The sequence below is a fragment of the Pseudorasbora parva genome, chromosome 19 (assembly GCF_024679245.1).
Source record: "Pseudorasbora parva isolate DD20220531a chromosome 19, ASM2467924v1, whole genome shotgun sequence".
In the NCBI taxonomy this organism is placed as follows: domain Eukaryota; kingdom Metazoa; phylum Chordata; class Actinopteri; order Cypriniformes; family Gobionidae; genus Pseudorasbora; species Pseudorasbora parva.
In genome coordinates this window covers 15,034,307-15,061,092 of record NC_090190.1, presented here as the reverse complement: position 1 = coordinate 15,061,092, position 26,786 = coordinate 15,034,307, and the positions used below count along the sequence as shown (strand labels likewise).

The following is a 26,786-nucleotide window of genomic DNA, read 5'->3' as shown; positions in this document are numbered from 1 at the left end:
ACGGATCCGTCATACAGTTGCACATGCCTTTTCTTTCTCACTTTACATTCACTTAAGGCATAAATGACTGTTTACGTGAATTCTCGCCAAGACCGGCATTTTGACGTTGTTTTGTGTGCATTTGACAGTTTAAGTGCAATAAGCAGTGACAAAGAACTCGATTTATTTCTGAGAGACTTTGATTGTGAGCACAAAATCTGCGCGAATGAGTGAAATTATGCACAGATTCAAGTCCTGTAACACCAACAATATTCATCCAGATCAACTGAAATGAGTGAGTGAGTTTGTGTGTCAACCCGCTCTCAGAGAGATTTTCTATATCTATATATCTATATCTATAAATCTATATATTTTGACAATACTACACTGCACTTTGTTTATTATTTCATATGCCTTTTTTAAAAGACAACAATTAAAAAAATGTTATAGGATACACAAATATTATTATTATGGCGGGGGGTTAAAAAACAGATCATATGATTTCTTTTTTTTTTTATCAATTTCATTTTTTCTTAAGGTCTCAGCTCCTATATAAAGCAATACAAAGAGATGCTGTTCAAAATGTTACATTTGTGAATAAAATATTTTATAATAAAAGGTAAGCAATTTATAACAACATTTTTGTCCTCCAAAAGTACTCATTATTATGTAATTATTTAATAATTTATTCTTTTGGAATGAACTCCCCTAAAGTGCTATAGAAATTGAATTATGAATGAATATGAAAATCCAAGATTTATTTCTGAGAGAACATCATTTGATGCTGCATGATTAAGTCTGCTCTCCGCAGCAGATGTGCGCAGGGGCCAGTAATACGTTCACTACCATGTGTCCTTGTTTCTAAAAATAGTTGGCCTGGTCTGCACAGCATTAGTTCTGTGAGTAGGGTCAATGCAGCACTTGTGGCTTTGACTGCAACCAGCCCTGATTGCAGCGGCGCATCAGATATCCAAATCCCAGAAGACCATTTTTTTCTTTTTTAGTCTCTGATTTGGTCTGCTGGGTGATTATAACATTTCAAAAGGTCAGAGGTCACGCAATAGCGCACTAGGTTTGAGATGGCTTCAAGAGGGAGCCGTTATTTGGTTTCCTTCTGACAAACGAGGACAAACTATCCATGGTTTTAAAAGGTCATCTGAGCTCTGTGTACTATGGTAATGATTATGGAGCACTTCCAAGAAAACTCGGTGACCTCTTTGAATGTAATTTAGGGCAATGCATATACTTCAAAAGTTAAACGCGACGCAGCGTTCACTTCAAATCCCAGCGGCAGAGCTTCGACATGTTTCCAGACGTTATTTCAGCAGTAAGTATTATTACTGATGTGCACCTTTCAGCGGTATACTGTTTAAAATTCCTGTAAAACCAGACAGGCCTTGGAACACATTCATTCAAACAATGCTTCCATCTTCACCCAGTGTGAAAGAAGTTCATCACCGCGGGGCGAGAGCTTTAGTACTTATCAGGTCAGTACTACTTAAGCCATGCATACAGACTGCATACAAATCAGTCATTTCCATTCATTAGCACATGCTAAGAGTGGGCAAAGCTCCATAATTATTTGATTGAACTGTCTGGGCCAGCCCGCATTGTACCTGAGAGTGTCTGCCCAAACGCCTGATGCCTCCAGAGGGTAGCAGACAGGCTGTGTGGCTCTGATAACATAAAAGCCAGTCAATAAAACTACAGTAGGGATCCAAAATAAATAAATAAGTGCATGACATTTTGCCCTGACTTAAAAAGCATAGAGCATGCAATTTGGCAAGGAAATCTGGTTGGCTGCTTTTTGCAAGAAAATCTCTTGGAAAGGACTTTTGAATTAGATAAGAAAGACATGAGGAGGCAATTTCAAGAGATGTCAGCCAAAATGCACCTCTCCAAAAGGCAGTTCTTTAGCCATGCTCAGAAATCCTCCTTACTGGGTCATATACATGGGCCAAGTGCGTTTTTGCAGGGTATACAGGGTGTTGGAATTCAAGGTTCATGGAACATTTTCCAGACGGCGGCTTTGAGCGCTCTGAATGCGCTCGACTGAGGATCAGCTCTTGCAAATAGTCATTTACATTTATGCATTTGGCGATTATCCAAAGTGCCTTACATTGAATTAAAGGTATTCCCTTGCAGTTGATGCATTCCCTGAGAGTCGAACCCATGACCTTAGTGTTGCTAGCTCCACAGACCTTACTTAGTCAGGTTAGACGTCATTTTGAATGTATCTCGGATCTGTACATCACATAATTTTTCTATATATAAATCACTTAAAAAAAAAAAAAAAAAAAAAAAAAAAAAAGTTTTATGGAGTTTTTGTGAACTTAAAGTATTCAACTTATGATTAAAGTGTAACACCTTCAAAGCTACGTCTAACGTTAAACATTGTGCAAGTTAAGGCGGGCGTACACTGTGCGAATTCGGACACTCTGGAGGTTGTGAGATATTGCAGACGCTACGAGTCAGTTAATTGTATAATCGCATCAAATCTGCTGGTACACGACACCACAGCACGGCGAACCGGCGGCGATCACAAGTCACAAGCTTTCGGGTTAAACACAGAGACTGGAGCTTTCAATGTTGCTGCTAAAGCTTCAGATACAAAAAAAAAATAAAGTACAAATATGTGTGCAAATGATTTGTGTGCAAATGAGTGTGTGTGTGTGTTTGTGTGTGTACGCTGTATGTTTGCAGCCATCTGAGCCTAATAATACTCATAGATCGAGCCTATATGACGTGGTTGTGCATGATTTGGCAATAGGGGACAGCTGGTGAAAATCAGGCCGACTCCCCCAGTTTTTTTTCTAAACATGCTTAAAAATGATGTGAGGTCGGGAGCTGCTCCTAACGTACTCGGCTCGTTACGCATTTCTCCCGAGAGAAAAAAATCGTCTGTGATTTCGTAAGACGGCAAAAATGACACCCACGTACACCCGCCTTTACACTTTTTTCATAAGTTGAAGCTAGATATTTTACTTTATAAAGTTTTAAATATGGATATTTTTCTTACAAAAACCCATTCATTTGCTGCAGATGGACTTTATTAACCTCCCGGAGCCGTGTGGATTGCTTTTATAATGGATGGATACACTTTTTTGAGCTTTAAACTCATGAGTCCCATTCACTGCCATTATAAAGCTTGGAAACATCCGGATATTATTAATATAACTCTGATTGTGTTCATCAGACAGTAGAAAGTCATATACACCTATGGTGAGCATTTCATTTTAAAGTCCTTTAATCCTTCACGGTCCTTGTACATGAAGTCTGGAAAATGTTTTTTTTTTCCATATTCATTATCCTAAAAATTAGTCAATCACAGAAACCTTGCACACAGAGTCCGATGCGTATTAATGAATCCGTTGCGGGAAAAAAATGGCAAAGCCATACAAAATGGAGTTTTCAAGCAGTAAGGATGTTGTTGCCCTCTCTATTCTTAAATCTTAAATTCAACTGAGATTGCATGGAGAGGGAGGAGAGTTCCACCTCCTTATCAAGGAGCCGCGGGATTATCCCGAGCGATTCAAACATTTACTTCAGGATGTCAGTGGCTCAATTTGCCTTTGTATTCCGCACTTTTTTTGTCATACGGTTTTTTGTACGAGACAAAGTGGATCAACTTGTCAGACACCAGTATTTTGCCGTTCGCTTGTACGCTGGATCTGAATTGTTGAAACAGATTTCAAAGACCCCATTTACACTGCATAGTTCAAGTGACCCAGTTCCGTTTTTTTTTCCTCTCATGTGGCACAGATAGGATATGACATGTGAACGTGTAAGCAAGAATAAAAACGCATGAATTCCAATATCCTCAGATCGGATTCAGGCCTCACTCATGTGGTAATAAATCCGATTTTAATTGGATACGTGCATTTGCGTCTGCCATGTAAGCGTTCAAATCGGATATTCCCTAGTAAATGCAAGTCGTACATCATTGAAAAAGGGACGGAAACAAATGACGTCAACTCAGGTGAACACGAACTGCGATCACTGTTGCCAAGTGTGCAGTTTTCCTGCGGAATTGGGCTACTTTACACAGTTTCCAGTTGCAATTGGGCGGGTTTTGTTGTAAAAACCTGGCAACCCTTTCAAGGGCTCTCCTCTTTTTCTTCGTCTTACGAGATAAATGTTTTGCTGACCTCTAAAGATGTGTGGAAAAGTGCAGACAGCAAAACACTGTATAATCATTTTGTCTGTGTCCATTGCATATTGTGCCGTTTTACTTCCTTCTGAAGTTACCTTAAGGTATCCCTTAACGTTAATATGTGTTTCCCGAAACGATCTTAGTTAAGAATAAGCTGGAGGGCGCCTATTCTAAACAGCTCGCGAGTACCGGGACTTTTATAATGACGGGACGGGACACAGTCGCCGGGCGCACGCACTTCCGCTTTTTCCGGTCAGGTAAAAACAGCTATTTTTATCATATCAGATACATTTAAGGGGCCAAGGGCTTCGGCCATCTGTCCACTCTCTTCCCTGAACTGAAATGAAGTAGTGGGCTGTACTTTCCACACGATTGACATCAGGTTCAAGTACGCAAGGTTGGCTGGTGGTTATGTTGCCCGCATACCGCCTCCCATGGCCGAGACTGGTATTTCGACACCTGTCGGGCCGGGGCTAGTAATGCTACTGCTAATTAAGGTTGATACCTCTGCAGCACTATAACTTGACATTTTTTTTATGGCATCATCGCCTTTATTTCTTCTCATTCTTTTGATGCATGTAGGTCATTGTTTGGATATTTTTACCTCAATTTTTACACATGACACCTTTACAGGGAATGATTGTGGAGGAGTTTGGTCAAACTATGGCAGTGAGACAGCGTATAGTTGTGATATCAAAGACGGTGCAGTCCGTGCAGCCATTTAGAGTATGTGCACTATTTCATATGTGAAAACTTTAGTCCTCTAGCTACCATGTCAGGAGTTGCTATTCAAAATAAATTTTGCCTGCCACGACAGCAAATTCAGCAGCTTTTAGATGTTAGACCAACTTTGTTGGATCAACTTTGTCGAGACAAACTGGAGCTACCCCCTCAGCCCTGAAATCCAGCTGCTGGCGGCTCTCCTCTTCTTTTTTTTCTCTGCCATAGTAGCAGCTGATTATATGTTTTGTGTGTTGCGTTTTTATTGAGTAGGCCATCCAATAAAATAAGTTATTAGTTATTAATTATTTAGACAATAATGTGATGCAGCTGCTGGACAGTCATCCCTGGTTGTGGAGTAAATCAAGACACTATGGAAAATACATTGTAATAATATAAATGACTTTCAAACTGCCAGTTAGTGTAGTGGGTTTACTTAAGAATACATATGTTTTACAACACCCACGCGCAGAAATTAAGAAAAAAAGTGCCTGTTCTAAGCTACGCTCCAAAAACCCGCCTTTTCCCAGAGAACGCGTCATATGACGCAACGACAGGCAAACATAGGCGCTGCAGCCCTGGCTCTCATTGTGGGTTTACGTAGTCTGAGAGGTGGAAACAAAAAATAGAGATTTTCGTTATCGTAATTATAGTTATAGTAGGTTTGAGTCGTCACAATGGTGAATTCTGTTGTTACAATGGTGAATCAATAAAAGATCGTTGTTACAATGACTGTATTTACATGAACAGCATTCCCGTCCTAGCCGAAGACTAACTGCTTTCATACACGTACTCCACAGTACATGTGAGCTCATTTACATTATGTCCGTCAGAAATGCTAAGAGGTGAGTAGTATAACAGCCGACTAAGGTCGGAATTCCAGCTGTCCGGTTATGTTGTTCAGATATACGGCCTAAACGCTTGACATCTGCAGAAGCAGAACATGCGGAGCGGGCACATAGGTCTAAAAGTAACTTAGTTAATGATTAAACATCAGCTAGCAAATCCTACAAAATTTCACGATAAACTATGTTGTGTAGAAATGCGCTGAATGTCTATCCCTATCTGACCGTCACATGTGTAAGCTATAGCCTACATCCTACAACATTCATTTAAAATCTGGGATCTAAATAAATTATTTTAAGACACATATTGCTGGCATAGATGGTGACAGGATGCTTGAAAAACAACAAAGTCGACAATAATATTGCTAAATATGATTTATTAAAGATACTGCAATGTGATAAACATGGAGACAACGTTAGCCACAATTAGCTATAACGTTACCCTGTGGTCACTCACCAAAGCCCCTTTCACACTGCACGTCGGGCCCGCAATATTCCCGGAACATTGCCGGATCGCCTTCTGTGTGAAAGCAACCACGTCGCGGAATTAATTACCGAATTGAACCCGGGTCTGGGTTAACATTGCGGAGTTCGACCCGGGACGAGCTCTGTGTGAACAAAAGCCAAAACTAATGCCGCAACGTGTACGTAGTTATCCCACAACTCTATCTCTCTCCTCTGTCCATTTACCCTTCCCCTTAACTCTCCCTGACCCCCCTCTCGCCTAGGCGGCTCGTAATTATACAGCAATAGCCCATCATAAGAGTTGACATTTATCCCAACTGCAACCTCTTCGCTGTCTGACTCCATTACAAAGAGACGATGTTTACCGGCCGTTGCGTCACTTCCGATCAGAGCGTTTTTCACAACGGAAGTAATTTTACTCACAATTTCTTTTAAAAAACTGTTTTAATGCACATTTATGATTCATTTCTTCACGCAAGTCGAGTTCCTATACTATTTATCTACACGTTCATTCACAGTGATCTTCAACTTGAAAGATGGGCTTTAAGCAACCTACTAAGGTATAGTTCGCGGAACACACCTAGAAATGGTATACCTTCGGTTAAGTTATAACTTTAGAGTCTTCGTAGCACACTAAGAGACAACTTTATCGGGAAACACAGCCCAGGGCTGTTTCGCCAGTATACAGTGTAAATGCAAATATCGGATATGGGTCGCGTTTAAAAGAGTAAGAGAGTAAAAAAGTGTAAGAGATGTAAGTGGGTCGCCCAAAAAATCAGATATAGTCATCAAATCGTAATTTTTCATCATGACCTGCAGTGTAAATGCAGCCAAAATGCTTGCTACGGATGTGAAAAACGCAGAAAATTTAACCCGATCCCAAAAACAAAACAAAAAAGTATGACGGGGCAGTGTTTAAAAGTGATTGACTCAATGTGAGGTTGTATTTATTTTTTAACGTGAAAATTTCTGACGTGATTTTCTGAACTTTAGTCTGGACATTAAAAAATGCGTACAATGGCACTGAAGCCTCCATGAACCCTAATAATAATATTTATATTATTTATTATATTTGCAATTGAATTTAAAATAATTACTGTGAATTAAATTGCATCAATTCACAGAATTTCAATTCGGCCAATTGGAAAATTTAGATGTGATCAGTCACTAGAATATGTTCAATTGGAGACATATTTTTATTTTATTTTTACAGTGAAGATGATCTTAAACAGTTCTACAATTATTGACTAAACATGCTCTCAGGGTATGTTCTGGCCTCCAGCAAATGATCGCTGGAGATCTGCTCTGGTTTGCTTTAACAGCATGTCAAAAAACTCACTGGAGTCTTCTTGGTAACAATAATAGGTAACGATTCTCAAGAAACTTTGGACCTTTAAAACACGTAATATCCCTTCTTCCACTTGCAGCAAACACAAAAAGGGAAAAGGTATTAAACATTAGAAGCCTTCAGTAAACAAGAAGAAAGTGTTTTCATTTTACAACTCCTTCCAGGTAGACTAATTTACATATTGGTACACATAATGTCTGCGCCAAACTGACCCAGAGCAAGAGGAGTTCAACGCTGGGGCTTCGAAGAGACACACAGATTATTAATGGATGAAGGTCAAGTCATTTTAATGAATGGCTAAAGTCATCAGCGACACGGGGAATACCGGGAGCCAGAGAAATGACCCTTATCTAAAGTTATGATGCAATTGGGTGAAATGGTTTCTTAAAAAAAGAAAAAAGAAAAACAGGAGCAGAGTTGCTCCCACGACTACAGTAAACTCTCACAAAATTAGAGGAAGATTAATGACCATAACCATCCAGACAGAAAAACACAAGACGAAAAAAACTAAACTAGAGAATGAGGAAGTTAGTAGAAAAGTTTCTGTGCACATGTAAGAAACAAAAGTGTCTGTGCGCTAATACATACGGTGCACACAGCAAACATGTAGGACGCCACACGCAAATGTCATGTCTTGCCTCTAGACATACAAAGAGTCATGCAAATGAAACATGCAATGAAATAAGGGTTAATATCTCCTGTCATACTTTATATATATATAACAGAACTGTGTAAAACACAGTGACAATTTTATGTATTAGAGTGAGCTATAAAAGTGACACTATGCCCACTGGGCACAACGTGATTTACCCAAGTAGGAAATTATCTTGGATTATTATTATTGGATTATGACCTAACCTTTTTCAAAACCCGAAACCCATGGGTGTGAAATTTGTAATTTTCGATATAATGCACATGTCAAACTGTAAGCTAAATCTTAAAAACTGTTATGCAAAGGTTTTAAACAATAAATTCAGCTGAAGCTGTGTTTTTATATAATTGTTTGACATAGTTAGAACCATCACTACCAACGCAACGAAGTTCATCTTCAAAGACACTTTTTTACACTGCTTTAGGTCAAATAATCTATGGTGAATGCCTCTTCTCAAGGACGAATGAACATTATATTTGTGCATTTTTGCATTTTCTTTTTCAGACAATAAAAGGAGAAATTGTCCTATTCATGCTTGTCCATATAAAGCCTGTGAATAGCAACCAGCTTCAAGCTTTTTAGAAAAGCAAAATACACCACGAACTCTATAAAAATCATTCTGTGATAATTTTGCATTTTTTTAAAAGCTTTAAACTAGGCGCTATTCACTACCAATATGTGGACGAGCGCAAGTAACACATTTTTTAAATGTATCTTTTTGTGATATGAAAAAACAAAGGTGATATGGCATTAGAACAACACCAGAGCAAATTACATTTTTTGCTGAACTATGTCTTTAGTAAAAGGAAATATTTAAAGGGGTACTTCAGCGCAGGGAAGATGAATCTGTATTTAAACTGGGTCATCAATGCAGTAGAAATGTGAAATTGTTTTTGAATTCTGTTTCTTCTAGACTGAGAAAAGACAGAAAATGTATTTTTGTCCCATGGGGATGAAAGACTACAATTCCCAGAATGCTTCGCTGCCCTGTGCCATTCCCAACGCCACCAACTTGATTACAGTGACTCAGTTAGAGAAGACACTACAATTAAAAACTGAACGTGTCTGTTCAATATAATGAGTGAGTCACCACGCGAGTATCACAGCACTGAGCACTGACTGCACGAGTGATGAGAGCTGAGGTAATCGCGACTACACTCGCGGCATACATTCACAACGTGAGTTCAGTCTGGCGCATTTCAGTTCATGCCTTTGCAAGCTTAACTTTCATAGAAATTAATTTGAGAAGTTAAAAGACTTACATTGCACACCATAGCTCCGTTTAAATGAGTGCCTGTAGCTGAGCTGAGCTCTCCCTGCAAGCTGAGTGTAATCTCCCATCCCCCATGCGCGGATTCAAAACATGCGGAAATGGCTCCCTCTGCTGGATGTAGTCTTTAGCCTTTGGGCAAACATTCCTCCTATGATGCAAAAATCGTCAATTTGCATCATAGGAGGAATTTTTCCAGAAATAAAATGCATAAATCTCTTGTCTTGGGGAGATATGAGGGGGGAAAGCACAATAATTTGAATATACTCCAGGGTTTCTACTGATACAAAGCCATATGCTAATCGCTGAAGTAACCCTTTAAGTCTTGATGATTAGTGAAATATGCATTTTATAGTTTAAAGTTATACAATGCGAATAAATCAGTCGCATATGTGACTAAATCTTCATTATGGGCGACTAAATTATGTCTATCATTAGCCATTGGCTAATAAATTCTTAGAGTGTGTGTGTTAAAGGCTAAGTATAAGTGTAGCATAGGCATAGATGAATTATCTTTCGCTGAACACTGAGAGCTTGAGATCTGAGATCTGTACTATTTCAATTCAACACAATGAATGCGCAGATTATCTGTATTTGACATGCTGTAAACTCTAGCGTGAAAGCGCACGATTCGCTAAATAAAAAACTATATTCTGTGTTGTATTTTCCTGTCAAAATAACGGTGTTCTTTTGGAATTATTCAGCTTTTATGAACAAGCAAAAGATATGTCAGTTTCACAGGTAGTGGGCGGAACTAATGCGCAAATGCAATCTCATTGGCTGGCGCTCATCGATTAGCATCCCTTTCCCGTTTTGATTTCAATCACTTTGAGCAGACGTGACAAAGGTGATTAATATTCATGAACCCAGCAGCTCATCAATCTTTTATCATGTTTAGATATGGCTTCTTTTTTGACCTATAGAGTTTTAGGCGGCAACAGTGAATGGCACTGTGGATTGTGTTCACCAACAATGTTTTCTGGAAATATTCCATGTATATGGAGTTCATGTTGTGATTTCCATTACAGCAGCATTCCTGTATGTGATGCAGTGCCGTCTAAGGGCCAGAAGATCATGGATATCCAGTATGTTTTTCTGGCCTTGACCCTTACACACAGAGATTGGTCCAGATTCTCTGAATCTTTGGATGATATTATGCACTGCAGATGATGATAACTCCAAACTCTTTGCCATTTTTCTCTGAGAAATTCTCTCTGATATTGCGCCACTATTTTTCGCCGCAGCATTGGGGGAAGTGGTGATCCTCTGTCCATCTTGACTTCTGAGAGACACTGCCACTCTGAGAGGCTCTTTTTATACCCAATCATGTTGCCAATTGACCTAATAAGTTGCTAATTGGTCCTCCAGCTGTTCCTTATATGTGCATTTAACTTTTCCGGCCTCTTATTGCTACCTGTCCAACTTTTTAGCAAACATTTGCCATGACATTTCAAAATGTCTCACTTTCAACATTTAATATGTTATCTATATTCTATTGTGAAAAAAATAAAAATAAATAACGTTATAAAAAATAACGTTTATAAGATTTGTAAAGGATTGCATTCCTTTTTTATTCACATTTGTACAGTGTCCCAACTTTTTTGGAATGGGGTTTGTATTATTCACTTAAAATGCAATTTTACAAGTTTTAAATTAGTATAACAAAAACTAGGTATAGTATTGAAATGCAGTTAAGTACTTTGCACCGCAAAATCAGAGGGCAACAAAAGGTTGAAAAGAATGCCCATAAATGCAGCCTAAAGCTCAAACCTGCAATCTGATTGGCTGATACGTTTGGATTGGATGTTGATTGGATGTTGTTCCACCAACATGTTCTGCTTAGGTAAATCTAATTAAGCATGCCTTTAGCCGGGTGTCAGTGAAGCAAAGTGCTTGTTAATGTAAACAGAAGTGATAATTTAATTAGGCGTGTGTAGGAAAATTAAGATGGAAGATGGGAAGATGCAAAGGTGAAGCCAGTGAAGAAACAAGCAACTGAAAAATGAAAACAGAAAGATGAAGATGGCCAGAAAGTTAAAGATAAATAAATGACTATTCAGGTTAAGCAATGTTATCAGTATTCACTTTCTTTGATAAAACAGCAGTACGGTGCGGACAACGTTGCTGTTTTGTCTGCCATCCGTGGGAGAATCAGGGGATTGAAGGCTGACAGCGAGCAGTTTTGTGCACAAACACAGCCTTGACTGATGCAGACAGTGACAGTGGCGGCTTTACTCTGGGTGATGGGGGTCAGTAGGTTTGAAGCTAACACAAGTGGCAAGTCAAACTAGGTCAGAATGAAAGCCCTTAATGCACGCTCACAAGCTCACGCACACACACTCAAACATAGCTTGTTGTGTCTGTGTTGTGTCTGCTCATTTGATAGACATGTGTGTAAAGCGAGGTCATCTATCCGGGGATTGAGTTTGTGCTCAGATAGAAAACCACACTTAACAATGACCACAAACACATTTCACTCTGGTCAAAACTAAACGGGGATTGTCAGATCACAATCTTTCCAAAACGCTATTATTATTATTATTATTATATTTCCAAATCTGTCTGTTAGCATTCAGCTCTAAAATGAGATCTGCACAAGCTCTATGATCAAATGTTGACTCCCTGTGAGGGAAGAGGAGGTATGTATTTTGAATCCAGTCTCGTAGAGCATTCATCTTTAAAGAAACCCAAACATTGACTGAGGTATCGGATTGGACGTGCATCTGGTCCATTTACCTCCCAGCGAGGCCTAGGGCAAGGTGAACGCATCCCCTCTCATTACATCTCCACATCAAAACAGCAACACTCAACTTCTCATTAATCATTCAGTTACTCAGGGTCAAGACATTTCTTCATGGAGAGTAGCTCCACTTTATTAGCTTGTACAGGCCGCATGGGCACCAATTCCAGAGGGCATAATCAATGAGAGGCTGGAAATAAGTGACAGACAGTTTGTTAACAAAATGGGAGAGTGTCTAATTTGAAAGTCCTCTCAAAATAAAAAGTAATTGCGACTTTTTCAATTGGCGCGTTAGTTCTTGGAATTGTGATCTCATAACGTGACAGTATTATATCTCACAACTTCGTTTCCAATAATTGCAACTTTAAAAATCAAAATGTGACTTTACATCTCACAATTGCTACTTTGGTTCTATCAATTGTAACATTATATCTCATAATTGCAGATTTTTTTATTGTACTTCTGACCATATCTCGTAATATGACTATTTATTATAGTTCCAATGCTTTATTTCACACTTTGTTTCAAGAAATTGTGACTTTTTTTTTCTCTCAACATGTTATTTATCAAATTTGCTGCTGTTATGTAATGACTTCATATCTCGAAATTGTAATTGTATGTTTTACAATTGAAACTTTATATCTCACAACTGAGATTTGTTTTCTCATAAATGTTACTTTATATTTCTCAATTGCTTCTTTTTTTCTCTATTTGGTTGTCACGTCTCACAATGTGATTTTTTTTTTTACTCCTAATTGTAACTTTATATTTCACAATTGCTACTTTAAATCTCGACTTAATATCTAAAAATTGTAAATGAATGAAACCCAGCTCTGTGATTCTATGTGGCCTACCGAGTTGCTGTTGTTCTCCATTGCTTCCACTTTGTTATAATACAGTACACTAACAGTTGACTGTTGAATATGTAGTCGTGAGGAATTCCGCCGAATTCAATGATTTAGAGGGGTGTCCCAATACTTTTGGCAGTGTGTGTATATTGTGTATTGTGTATGTATGTATGTATGTATGTATGTATGTATGTATGTATGTATATATATATATATATATATATATATATATATATATATATATACGCACGCACACGCACGCGCACGCGCACGCACACGCACACACACACACACACACACACACACACACACACACACACACACACACACACACACACACAGGTCCTTCTCAAAAAAAAAAAAAAACATGTGATAAAGTTCATTATTTCCCATAATGTAATGATAAAACATTTACTTTCATATATTTTAGATTCATTGCACACCAACTGAAATATTTCAGGTCTTTTATTGTTTTAATACTGATGATTTTGGCATACAGCTTGTGAAAACCCAAACTTCCTATCTCAAAAAATTAGCATATTTCATCTGACCAATAAAAGAAAAGTGTTTTTAATAAAAAACAAGTCAACCTTCAAATAATTATGTTCAGTTATGCACTCAATACTTGGTCAGGAATCTTTTTTGCATAAATGACTGCTTCAATGCGGCGTGGCATGGAGGCAATCAGCCTGTGGCACTGCTGAGGTGTTATGGAGGCCCAGGATGCTTCGATAGCGGCCTTACGCTCATCCAGAGTGTTGGGTCTTGCGTCTCTCAACTTTTCTTCACACTATCCCACAGATTCTCTATGGGGTTCAGGTCAGGAGAGTTGGCAGGCCAATTGAGCACAGTAATACCATGGTCAGTAAACCATTTACCAGTGGTTTTGGCACTGTGAGCAGGTGCCAGGTCGTGCTGAAAAACGAAATCTTCATCTCCATACGGCTTTTCAGCAGATGGAAGCATGAAGTGCTCCAAAATCTCCTGATAGCTAGCTGCATTGACCCTGCCCTTGATAAAACACAGTGGGCCAACACTTGCAGCTGACATGGCACCCCACACCATCACTGACTGTGGGTACTTGACACTGGACTTCTGGTATTTTAGCATTTCCTTCTCCTCAGTCTTCCTCCAGACTCAGGCACCTTGCTTTCCGAATGACATGCAAAATTTGCTTTCATCCGAAAAAAGTACTTTGGACGACTGAGCAACAGTCCAGTGCTGCTTCTCTGTAGCCCAAAAGTGGCTTGACCTGGGGAATGCGGCACCTGTAGCCCATTTCCTGCACACACCTGTGCACGGTGGCTCTGGATGTTTCTACTCCAGACTCAGTCCACTGCTTCCGCAGGTCCCCCAAGGTCTGGAATCGGTCCTTCTCCACAATCTTCCTTAGGGTCCGGTCACCTCTTCTCGTTGTGCAGCGTTTATTGCCACACTTTTTCCTTCCCACAGAGGTGCCTTGATACAGCACTCTGGGAACAGCCTATTTGTTCAGAAATTTCTTTCTGTGTCTTACCCTCTCGCTTGAGGGTGTCAGTGATGGCCTTCTGGACAGGGTCGGGTCGGCAGTCTTACCCATGATTGCGGTTTTGAATAATGAACCAGGCTGGGAGTTTTTAAAAGCCTCAGGAATCTTTCGCAGGTGTTTAGAGTTAATTCGTGGATTCAGATGATTAGGTTAATATATATACATACTGATAGATAGATAGATAGATAGATAGATAGATAGATAGATAGATAGATAGATAGATAGATAGATAGATAGATAGATAGATAGATAGATAGATAGATAGATAGATAGATAGATAGATAGATAGATAGATAGATAGATAGATAGATAGATAGATAGATAGATAGATAGATAGATAGATATGTTGAAATCAAATAGTAAAATGTCTTGAAACAAGTAGTCCTTTTTTTAACCCATCATGTTAAAAAGCATTAAACATTATCTATACATTGTGTAATGCTCACTTATAAATTAATAGTGGGCCATGGCAGGAGAACTCAATATGGGCAGACAATAGGGTGGCACACAACCATTTGTCTAGATGAACATTATAACCACCGCTCACCTTTTTTTCATCAGGATAACTCAGTCCCTGTAGAGTAAGCCTTTCCCCTCATCTAGAGACACACAAAAGAAAGTCATTGAGGCTTTTGTGGAGCAGGCGGCTAATGAGCACGTTCCCCATTGTGAGCATCTGGGCTGCGCGCTGTACATCTCCAACTAAATGCATGGATCGTTTGACACAATCAGAACCAGCCATGCGTCAATTAATGCATAATTATGCCTAAATAAATGGAACGAGAAGGAGAGGGGGAAAATAGATTTATTACAGATGGGTTTATGAACGATAAACAAAGCAATCGATCAATCTGGGGGTGGCTAGAAAGACTACAACATGCTATTCAAATGCGTGGTAATAATTCCTTTCGTCTTATATGCTTAACCCTAACAGCACACGCAAAATGTAAATGAACTGTCAGACGGCAAAAGCGGTAGAATGTGGCAGCTTCCTTTCGTGCGGAAATGATTAACGTTAAATCCTACTACAGTAGCATGTTGATGAATGTTTGAAATTTTAGTCAACTGCTTAAAACATCATTTCATACTATCAAAAATCGAAAAATTGACAAAATGAACAGGTACTCTATGTATCTCCTCAGGCAATTTTAGTAACGGCAGTAATAAATGCAGGGCTGGATCATGGTCCTGTGAAGCTCCTGGGCATCTCATCTTTGGAGCACCCCCAGTGGAAGACACATTATCATACTTTAAGAGACAAGGGTAAAACATTATGAAATGGATGTTTCGATTGGCTAATATTGCTTGACTAAAAACAGTAGCCGGGAGCCCTATCTTGTGCTCCATGCTGAGGGGCCCGGGGGCTTTAGTGGTCAGCTAACACTGTATGCTCCAAGGGCCCATTTTCTTTTGGAAGTCTCTGGCCATGAGGCTTTGGAGGTCCCTGGTAGTCTGAGCCCTCGGGCACAAGTCCCATTGGTATGGTCAATAATCCAGCTCTGAATTCAGACTAATGTGGTAGGCAAAGAATGAGATCAGGAAGAATTTTCATTGTGAACCTGGAGTTTACTTACACTGTACAAATCCCCAAAAAACAAAAATTACATTATTGTATGATAATGTAGGATAATTAGGGGTATGCGATGCAGGGTGCGGATATCAATATTTTCTGGGATTTTCTCGATAACAATAATTAGACAATATTTTGCTGAGTGTGTTATTGTGCTGGTACCGTGGCAGGTTTAGGACATAAAGTTTATGATTTTCTTCATATTCTGTATGGTGGTCAGTTCACAGCAGTGAGAGAAATCATATTTTTTTACCTTTAAAAATGTATTTATTTTAAACATAATTAAATGCATGGATCATCTTTTGTGTCAATATCATAAATGTAATACAAAATAATTATTATAATAAGACACAATAGGGCTCTTACAAATCAAATTTAAAAAGTATTAACAAAATTCATTTCCAGAAACAGAAGCTGCATCTGAAATGGCATTAGATCATTTACACATGTACTGTTTAATGTAGCTCAGAGGTGACAAATAAATAAGCTGCAACTATGCATAAATAATGTTTTAATGTTCAAAACATAAAACGATGAATATTGATTTTTGAAATTATAAAAAAAGTGAAAAGATACTTTAGCTGTGAAATTTTAAATGGCCAGTAGGTCTTAATCAATCTTAGTCATTGAATCATTGATTCAACTGATTTATTCAAAATACTGATTCATTCAATAAGAAAACACCACCGTGTTTTGCTCAGAGACACAATTACTGACTATATGGCTAAATGCAAGTCAATTAATATTAACCTTTTGTTTAGTAAACTTGCATAAAATCAATATCACATTGCAAAAGCATATCATTATCATGCTGATACCTGATCTAGTCTTTATGTGATATTTAATTAAATTATTGAGTAAATCACGCAGTGAAAGTGTGCACCTGCACTAGACTAATCTACAAGATTACATCACGTAGTGTATGCGTGCACTCTCTGTGTGTGTGTGTGTGTGTGTGTGTGTGTGTGTGTGTGTGTGTGTGTGTGTGTGTGTGTGTGTGTGTGTGTGTGTGTGTGTGTGTGTGTGAGGGATATACTTGATAATGTCAGATCGCACATCGTTAAAACAACAATTTCGATATTAAATAGCAGAGGATTTATATTGCACACCCCTAATGATAATACCAGGTTTAGATCAGTAATAATATCTATATGTTTGGTTCTTTGGCCTTATAAGTTAAATAAAACCTCACAAGTCTCACAATTCACATTATCAATACAACAAATTAACAAATAAAATTAAAAAGGGAATTAATAATTAATAACAAATTAAACAACCACTATAAGTAAACCTGGATACATACAGTACAAGTTAAGCGGTATGTACAATATAACAAATCACAACTGCTTGATTTTTATATCCTCAGAAAATGTAAACTATAAACTATATTAACTCATTGAGTTCAGGTGTTCCAATCAAGTTCTGGCAATCTGTTAGATGAGTCTGGGTTTAGTGGTTGCCAGGATAACGGTACTTGCCTGACTACATTGAGCCACATTTAAAGTTTGATGGAGGGGGGATTATGGTGTGGGGTTGTTTTTCAGGGGTTGGTCATGGGGGCCATTTTCCAGTGAAAGGAACTCTTAATGCGTCATCAAACCAAGACATTTCTGACAATTTCATGCTCCCAACTTTATGGGAACAGTTTGGGGATGGCCCCTTCCTGTTCCACACTAACTATGCACCAGTGCATAAAGCAAGATCCATAAAGACATAACTAGAACTAGACTCGCCTGCATAGAGTCCTGGGGTCTCATTATAAAGCGTGCAAAACGGGTCTGGAAACGTACATACGCCAGTTCCCACGCAAAGGTTGTGATCTATAAAAAACAAACTTGACGGGAGAATGTGCTCACCTTTAAGCAAATTTTGAGCTGTGTGTACACACATTCTGGAGACAAAGGGAATTGGCGACACAGATGGTGAAGTTGTGAACTGAAGTTAGAACTGTAGAAAATAAATGTGAGAAAAAAAAGAAAAAAAAATGACATTTAATTTTCACTCCATTTCATACGTTATAACCACATTATCATGAAGATTAAATTCAACAGTGTTTGTGTCGATTGTTTTAGGCTTTATACATCTAGTAAAATCCAAACGGAGTTCAAAATGTATTTAAAAATATATATAATAATAATAATCAGCGCTGCCTTGCAGTCTCATTGTCCACAACGGGAGTCCAGGAGGAGATGGCGCAACTACATGATACAGAATAGCATGAAATACTAGCCTGACTTGGTCATACTCAATTCTAATCAGAATATGAGTCTGAAACTGCTCCATTGGGCTGTGATTATGGGACGTGTTTCAACCGAACCAGGAAAGACATCAATTGGATAGACCAACAATCAATCAGAGCAACGAAGCGACGCATTGTCAAATCTCAACAGACAGAGCTCAACTGCACTGTGTTGCCAAGTCCGCGTTTTTTTTCCGCGGTTGTTTTATATGTCCAAGGGTTGAAGAGACTAATATGTGATATATAGACCCATGAGTGCGAATTTTAGCAGGCAATATTGCCAAAATAACACACATTTTACCCCCCAAACACCATTTTTCCCCCGGAGAACCCCCCGAGAAGCTATAGTTTAGGGCTAGTAGTTGGTGGAATTTGTTGTAAAAACTTGGCAACCCTGTCTGCACACGCGCTGGAATAAACGATCTTAGCCGGTGTTGTAAAAAAATTAAAGAATTTATTGATACACAGAGTTCTTATCCAACATGATCATTTCTGAGAGAAATTGTGAAGGTGAATGCATATACAAACACGCTCTCCGTTTAGGATTCGAGTAAATATAATCCAAGCCCCTTTGATGACGTGCATGATTACGTTACTGTTGATCATCTGTCCGTCATCGTCTAAAGCCCGCCCTGATGATTTCATTGGTCCGAACAGTTTCTGTTCGGGGATAATTTCTCCTCTATGGAGCGATGCCAGACCAAACTGCCTGACCTAAAAATGTTGTGGCCGGGGTTAGGTTCGGCTGGCATCCAGGCTAATGAAATACCCTTTTATTAGAGAACTGCACAGCACAGTGTAAAAACAAAATATTTACCTAAATGTACATATATCATAAAATGTCAAAGTCTGCAAATACAGTCATTAAGCACAATCGCTCATCGGTTCTAACTATTCTCTAATATTAGTGTAACCTTGTCTGAGCTGTTTAGGCGGAGTGTTACAACGGTGTTCATTACAAAACCGTCATGAAGAAGCATGTGATCACTATAACATTTCTTCTTAAATTTTCACCTACAAATGAATTCTGTGATTTTGTCAAGGTGTTAACGATCAGCCTATTTGTTAGAAACATATAAATCCTCCGGTGACCCGAGTATGGAATGCTTCATGATGGAACTGCTGGCACTGCTGGAGGATTATGCCAATGGCAGAATAAGAATTAAGAACGAGTTCATTCAGGGACATTATCAGCAAAACTGCATACATTTTCTATTTATTTTTTTATTTGAAGTGTTTAAATCAATGAAATATATGTAATAAAAATAAAAATAATTATTAATAATAAATAATTTGTAATTAAAATAATGTAATTAAAAAATTTTTAAAAGAGAAGTATTTTAATACATTTTGTTTTTATGGATATTTTGATATATTATTCTACAACATAAAAAGAACATTAAATGATGCAATGTAATTTGTAAGGCACCGTAATTTGTATAGTCTGTATCTAATATTTTTCAATGTCTTTTACCTTTGTCAGTATTAAACATGGTGTCACGTGGATGGGAATATACATGCAAATGATATGCAGATGAGGTCATGCATAGTAAAACTAGGCGTTGTAAGCTCCATATATGATGATTTCAGGGAGGAGACAGGGTAGAGATGCACGTACGCACAATCTGCTGCTGGCTGTGATTTATAAAGGTAAATCTATCTTTTGTACGTACTAGGGATGTCACAATACTCAATATAATATTAAACCGTTTGGTACGGCATTCATGGTTCAATACGCGCTGGTGAATTGCGTTTTTTTTTTTCGGTTTTGCATTTAATTAATAATTTCCATTTCCCTCCATTTGAAATATTCCTCTCAGTTTATTTCGGCTCTTTTTGAGTGTGCCCGTGAGTCTACGCGCTGATATGAGCAAATATCCAACATTCTAAATAATGCTGGGTTATTTTTTAACCCAAAATGCTGGGTTAAGACTGTTGGGTAATTTTTGTTGGTGCATTTGATCACATTTTAAACACCATCGGGTAGTTTCAAATTTCCAGTCGTTGGGTTAAACCTGCTGGGTCACAATGCTTGGTTGATTCTACCGAGCGCTTGGTTGTTTCACGTGCTTCCCGCCCTGATTCGTTTAAATTCGCTCCCAAACTGTCATTTTGAAAGGACAATGCAAAAGGCAAAGCTACTGGTTGCAGATGATTTATGATAAGTTCATATATTTTCATTAATAATCATTTTAATTAGCATAATTATAGATTTTTTTTCTTCTTCGCGGCAACAATTCTTAAGCTTACATGACGTTAAGATGACAAAAGTTTACCTCAGAATCCGATGCAATGTACTGACTCGTGTTAGTTAAGGTAGGCATGTGAGACGATAGATTAATACAGTTTGTGATTACACAGAACCATGATCCCCTTATGAAAATTAAACATGGTTGTACTATGTAGGGATGTCACAAGTACCGGTACTTCGGTACCAAGTACCGAAATGTTAAAAATGTGACGATAGTATCTGTATAGCATCGACTCACATGTAGACTAACGTTATATTCGGTCCCGCAGCTGCGTTCAGTCGCGTCATGCAGGGCTCCAGACTGTAGCCGAATATATACGAGTGTCTGTGTATATTAAATACTATTTAAATATTAACGTTACTCTTCCATGTTTTGCATCTCTGTGTGAATTACGGGGGCGCATCCGCATGTGCCATATCATGAACACAGAGACTCAAAAGTCACGACAACCCATCAAAATAAACGTTTGATTTAAACGTGAATAAATTGACAGAATATATTAGGTTTGTAGTTGTCATTGTTGACAATTTTAACACATTTGTGTATTGTACCATTTGTCAAGCAATAACAATTATTGTTTTAACAGTCTAAACATGTATTCTTCATTTGTTCTTTCATGATTGTCTAGTTTTACAGTAGGCTAATGCACAGGAGATTTTTTAAGAACAACCCAGCAAGAATAATCCAGAATGGCAAATCCATTAATGGTAAAAAAATGGACTACATTTTGGGTTTTCTCAATAGCCCAGCCTGCTGGGTTAAAATGCCACTGGGTTAATTTAACCCAGCATGTGTTCTGTCCAATATTTACCCAGCGCTGGGTTGCCAATTGTTTTTTTTTTTAACCCAGCCATTTTTAGAGTGAATCATAATGCACTAAAGATAAGGGGTGTTTGTTTACCCGCGTTTTAAAGCCTTGCCAAAAACTTTTCGTAATATAGTGTATATTACAGCCTGGCTCTAAACTGCTAAATGTGACTAAGGCATGAAGGTATTAAGATATTATAAACATTAACATCATGATTTTGTAAAGCTGCTTTGAAACAAAGAGCTATACAAATAGATTTGACTTGACTTTACTAGTGGTTCGTGCATTGCTAAGAGTATTACAAGTTGTAGTCTCTCTTGCATAGTTTCTGAATATGTTTTCCTGTTTTCTCCCCTTTATGTTCTGTCACAAATAAATGTGGCAAAAAAAAAAAAAGCCATGAATGAACTGTTCACAGATGTGAAGTGCATTATGCACATCTGCAGTACCCTTAGCTCGCCTATTTCCTGTGGTCTTATCGTAGTGTTGGGTGTAAACACACTTGACATATCTAGACAAATTTGTCAGGTGTCAAATGTACTCCCCAGCTACAAGCTCTTAGTTTTGTGGTGCTGGTTACGGGAGCCTTCTCTTAATTTGTTAATGCACACACTTTACCTCTATCCCAACTAACAGGTCACTCTTTCGCTACATCCTGTGAGAGTGATTCTTAACATTTCACCACCTTAACCATAAATCATGTTAATGGCCTTAAATGGCCTATGAATCCACTGCTGGATGTTCTTTTAAAAAAGAAGCTTTTACCATTGCATAAACTGTCAGATTTCAGACAGGTAATACAAGTGGAGGTGGCCATACAGAACAAGCCAGTTGGGTACCACTCGATTTCAACTAGCTTGCATCACATATTAGCCAATGTGGCCCCTCCTTAAACCTTCCAGTCCATATAAACACTATGAGCTTTCCATTTTTCTATTTTATGGGATTTTTAGCACAGCCAGAGTCATTCAGTTCATACGGAGCAAAACTGTTGATTTGTTTCTGGTGATTTAATCAATCAGTATTTTTGAGCTGAGGTTTTATCATGCATTACACACTAGCAATGGACCAGAAATTGTCTTCTGCTAATGAGATGTGAAAGCCAATTCTGAGCTAATTTAGTAAAATCAACTGTGGCGGTTTTTGGAACACATTTACAGACATGAGAAATGCTCCCATTAGGATGTAACAATACCAAAATTGTAATATTACCAACACCGGTGACATTTCATGATACTTGATCCCAATTTCGATGCCCAAATCCCAAATGAATATGCTAATGAACATACTCCATTATTTAAAGAGCTAAATATGAATACATATTAACAACTTTTAACAAAGCCATGCAGATTTAGAATTCAGATTCAGTTTTTTTACTCAAATTGAATATTAACATTTATTTATCCAAGTAATTATTTAAGTTTAAAGGAATAACCATTATCTATAAATTGTGTAACGCTCACATATATGTGACACATTTGAGTGAAAAGGTTGTGTATATAACCATTTCTTTTTTAAGTGGCACAAAAGCTTAAAGGCCCGTTCACACCAAGAATGATAACTATGAATAAAAAAATAAATAACTATATTAGCCTGCACACCAGTGGACGATATCTTTCTGTTTATTTTAAGTGCTGCTACAGTTTTGTTGCCTGACACTTTAAATATGCGAACTCTTTAAAGCAGGATGGATTCTGATTGGCTGTTCCAACTTTTATCACGTCCATCAGCTGGGGGAAAAAATCATTACGAAAGTGATTCTATCGATATAATTTCTCTGTGCCATTTTTGTTACACTGTAGTTCTGGTGTGGACTCTGCTATTCTTTTATATTTAGAAAGTGAAAGGGTGACAAGACTTTACCACCAAACGGCAAATGTAATTCGGCATAATTATACATCGGGATTTACGCATCTGCACGCCCTGATTTTAGATGCGTTCTTGGTTCAACATTTCTGTCCGAAAATTATGCTAACCATATCCCTACCCCTAAACCTACCCCTACCCCTTCAGATATACCTAAAATCAGAAGGAAATGATATGTGAATAACACTGATGTAGAAGCACCTAACCCTAGCCTAGAAATCTAGACGCACCCTAGCGGCAGCAAATCTTAAATTGGAGTTAAGCTTTTCTCTGAGAAAAGAACAAAGAACGGCACTGAAGTCATTCTTAAGAAGGGAAGATGTGTTCAGAGTTTTGCTGACTGGATACAGCGAAAGTTTAATCCGTCAACAAGCACTGCTTCACCTTCGTTGGTCTGGTTGGTTGTAACGATATCCAAATGTGTGTATGCCGTGCAGAGGGAGTAAGACAACCGTTTATCCCACTCCTCGGATTGAGCCCTGTCAATGGTGAGTTTCCAGACCAAACATCTTGATGTGGGTCTGGCTTGTCAGGCTAACCTAACCCTGTTTGTAGGCCTAAACTTGACAAACTGTAAAGTTGTCCCTCAAATCTGATTGGTTGATTGTAGGGGTGTCCATGGTTAACCGATTAACCGATTAACCGTTAAAAATTGCGTAACCGAGTGAAACATTTTGCTCGGTTAAGTGGCGTCAATGACGTGCTTTGAATTTAGTTGTAATATATTTTTGCACCCCTAGAGACCGCTAGAGCGCTCCCAGACATTTGTAATATCCACAAGAAGAAGTCATGACCAGTTTTCTAAGCAGGCAATAAAGCGGGCAAAGAAAGCATGGGAGCACTTTAAAATTGAGAGTGACGGGGCAAAATGCAAGTATTGCAATGCAGTGCTTACCGCATTTTTCAGGCTATAAGTCGCTCCGGAGCATGAGTCGCATAAGTCAAAAAATGCGTCATGAAGAGGAAAATAACATAAATCGCACTGGACTATAAGTCGCATTAGGGCAGAAGCAGAGCGGGAGCCGCGCGCGCTGAGCATAACGTAGCAGAAGAAACAAAGTTTGAAGCGAGAAACTTGTGAATGACTAGAGAAAAGCAGAGGTTACTTTAACTGTAATGAAGAAAACAAAAAAGCTAATCGCGGACTGAAAGCAAGATGGCCAAAGCTGAAGGAACGAGTCCACAGATGCTTGAACTCTCTGCCGGGAGAGGCTCAGCCGCGCGAGTCAAACGCTGTGTGAATCGTTCTCGGCTGCATATTTTACTACATGCCCTAATCATGCTGGCGGCCACTTGCATTGCTCGTGAACTGGAGCGCATCTCATCCTAATTTAACGAAACTCAGCGTATGCCTCACAGACATGAAATATACCTTAAGAAAGCTTGAAATGTCTTTTAAGAATTTAAAACGAAATGAAATTTCTCTCTATAGGCGCGTTCACTACGGAGATTGCGGTCGTCAAAATAATAAACTAAAAATAATATGCACACTATGGTTAACCGAGTATTAACCACTAAGGGCCTCGGTTAACGGTTAATGAAAAACTTGAAAACGTGCAGCCCTAGTTGATTGGAATGTTGTTCTGGGATCAATCCATCAGTCAACTGATCCAGGAACACGTCACACTTGGTGAAATCAGGCTCTGAGGCACATCCAAACTCACTCTATGCTTCCCTACACTTGTATTAGTGTAATTAATCAGTCAAAATACAAAAAGTCAAAAGCGTTAACATTTGATAATTTGTCAAATCTTTTTGTAAAGTATGTAAACATTTATATTTGTAAAATATGTCTAAAGTAAAAGCCTAAGACATGTACAATACTGTACCACATGGAGATAATTGAAGGATTATCTTATTGCATATACTGTAAATCATACGATATTCAGAATTTCCTTACACTCCCTCACTTGTGTGCTATGGATCAAGCTTAGAGTTTAAGCCTGCCAGATAGCTCAAGTCTCTCCCAGGAGCTAGTTCCATCCCTCTGACCCGACCCTCATCCATATTTAAGGCATCCATATAACTGTGTGCTCCATTTAAGAACTGATAAGAGCTGATGCATCCTCCAAATCATTTTCCAGCAAATAGTTATTTTTCAAATCTTTAAAGTGCATTTGTGACCCAAGTCTGGTTTTTACATCCCCCGATCCATCATTCTCCCTGCGCGTGATACGAATGGCAGCGCAAGGTCATTCAGGCTTTCAGGGGGATCCGGGGGAGGTGGGCGGACAGGAACGAGAGGATACGGTGATGTGGCCTATGGGTTTTAACCCCCATTTTCCCCACCATCTGCGAGGCTGTCAGAGAGGGTTATGACAGGGTTAGGACGGGGTTATGACCGGGCGGGAGCTCTGCGGGGAGGTTTCCGCCCACGCTACAGAGTTAGAGCTCTCTGACAGCCATAAGGAAAAGAAGTCGCCCGGGTCTGTGCCTACAGCCGGACGAGATGTCAAGCTCTCAGTTGAACTCAGCTTTGCGATCGGCCAGAGTGCACTGACTGAGCCGGCCAGGAGGGAGCAGTAGCTCTGGCCGTGAGTGATCTTACACACACATACACACACACACAGAGCCACATGCGCTGGTGGTGTAAGGCACGTCCCTGCCAAAAGTCACGGCTGCGCTGGAGCCAAACACAGTTTTAACACCGCATGCTTACACATGCAGACACACACAGTCCCTCACATACAAGACTGGAAGCTGGAGAGAAAGAGGCTATTTAGACTGACAAGCACACATGCGTGTACACGGTTGTCTTTTTATTTAAACAGTGGGACACGAGCATGATAGCGAGCCGCCGGGCATTTCTCCATGACGGGTCATTTCTGGCACGTTACGCCAGGTGGCACAGCTTCCTTCTGGCACCTTTTACCAGTTCATGCCGGGCACACATAATGACAGTTTAATCGGCAGACCACATTTGTTGCTCTTTCTGCTGGGTAGACTCCAGCCACAAAAGCTGCAGTTAAACTTCTCCTACTCGAAGTGACGCTAACAAGCAACCTTGTTGACTTACCGAAAGTATAGATTAGGTCTTTATTAAAAATCATACAGCATGCAAGAAGATGTGTAGTGTATCACATCGTAATGACACACACAGTGAAATAAAATAAAAAAATAAAAATAAAAACTTTCAAGAACATGTCCTGATAATTTGCACTCAGGATCGAAATAATAAATATGTTTTGCTCAGAGATAAGCATATTTTAGGGAATTGTGACATTATTTTTCAAAATGTAGCACATTTTTACCCAATTATTACTATTGTCATTCAAAAAAAAAATTGTAGGGGGTGTAGGGGGATAGAATGTACAGTTTGTACTGTATAAAAACCATTACATCTATGGAGAATCCCCACAAAGATAGTGAACCAAATGTGTGTGTGTGTGTGTGTGGGGGGGGGGGGGGGGGGGGTGTATAATGACATGGGTATGACATAGGTATTACAAGGAAAGGGTGAAATATGAGGACATTGGCCATGTCCCCACTTTTAAAAATGCTTA

General features: G+C 38.9%; 1 long non-coding RNA gene across 4 annotated transcripts in view; it reads right to left on the bottom strand.

Moving 5' to 3' along the window:
* The window catches only part of LOC137047824 (uncharacterized), a 201,311-nt gene that overhangs the window by 66,974 nt on the left and 107,551 nt on the right, over window positions 1–26,786 (bottom strand). Inside the window, exons 4-5 of one of the 4 annotated variants that reach the window (XR_010899257.1) lie at window positions 17,975–18,065; window positions 15,096–15,147 (exon numbers count right to left, since the gene is read on the bottom strand). The exons of the other annotated variants lie outside the window; for them this stretch is intronic. This is a non-coding gene — a long non-coding RNA (uncharacterized lncRNA). The remainder of the gene's footprint in view (window positions 1–15,095; window positions 15,148–17,974; window positions 18,066–26,786) is intronic. 4 annotated transcript variants of the gene reach the window in all.